This window comes from Pteropus vampyrus, unplaced genomic scaffold (genome assembly GCF_000151845.1).
Source record: "Pteropus vampyrus isolate Shadow unplaced genomic scaffold, Pvam_2.0 Scaffold1, whole genome shotgun sequence".
Classification (NCBI taxonomy): domain Eukaryota; kingdom Metazoa; phylum Chordata; class Mammalia; order Chiroptera; family Pteropodidae; genus Pteropus; species Pteropus vampyrus.
Genome location: NW_011888782.1, coordinates 23,730,731 through 23,731,891, shown reverse-complemented (window position 1 = coordinate 23,731,891; position 1,161 = coordinate 23,730,731).

Genomic DNA, 1,161 nt, shown 5'->3' with positions numbered 1-1,161 from the left:
AGAAGTAACAATCCTAACTCATATAGACTAAAAAGAGAATCTAATTGTGGTTATCCATCACTGCCTGTATTAGTCAGGGTTGTACAGAGATACAGTACCAATAGGATGTGTGTGGGGTCGGGGAAGGAGAGGGCGAGGGAGAGGGTGGGGGAAAGGGAGAGCAAGACAGAGAGAGAGAGAGAGAAGAGAGAAGAGAGAAGAGAGGAGAGAGAGATTTATTTTAAGTAATTGGCTCTTGTGATTATAGAGGCTGGCAAGTCCAAAATCTATTAGGCGGCCCTAAGGAAGAGCCAGTGCTGCAGTTCAGTTCAAGTCTGAAGGTCATCTGCTCTGGCAGATTCCTTTTCGCTCAGGGGAGGTCAGTCTTTGTTGTACTTAGACCTTCTGCTGATTGGATGAGGTCCATCCACATTATAAGGGCGACCTGCTTTTCTCAAAGTCCACAGACGTAAATGTAAATCTCATTCAAAAACACCATCACAGAAACATCCAGAATAATGTTTGACCAACCAGCAAACACTGTGGCCCAGCCAGGTTGACACATAATATTAGCGATCACGCTGCCCAGGGAGGACAGGGGCTATAATGGGTGGCAGCTAGTATTTTAGTCCTTAGGAGACAAGGTGCCCAAAAGAAAAAGTGGCCTGACTTTGTTTCTCAACTGTGTTTCTTCTTAGTTTTGTGAACTTGAGCAGTTCAATTAACCACTTGGAGCTTCAGATTCTTTCTATAACTAAATAGTGGGGTTGTGAGAATTAAATTATATCATCCTATATAGCATCCACGGGGCCCTTTATCAGTGCTCAAAAATTGTTCATTTCCCTATGCTTCTCCAGGAGGACACATTCTCCAGCTGCTGTCACAGCCTGATCGAAACTTCTCATGAGATGACCCAACACCCTGGGCTCTGAAACTCCAAACACAAAGCCACATTCTGATTATTAATTTCATTTGCTATGTATATGGATATAAGAATTGGAAAGGATTGTCCCATTGTTCATGAACACAATGGTATTCTTATTCATAAATCAGTGTCTGAGTCAGAAATTGTTGGTAAGAAAAGAAATCTACTCTAAGAAACTCATTAAAAGAGGGTTTGTTATCAAGACTGACGGGAATCTCACAGAGATTTAATTGTAGGAAATAGCCTATCCTCACTGG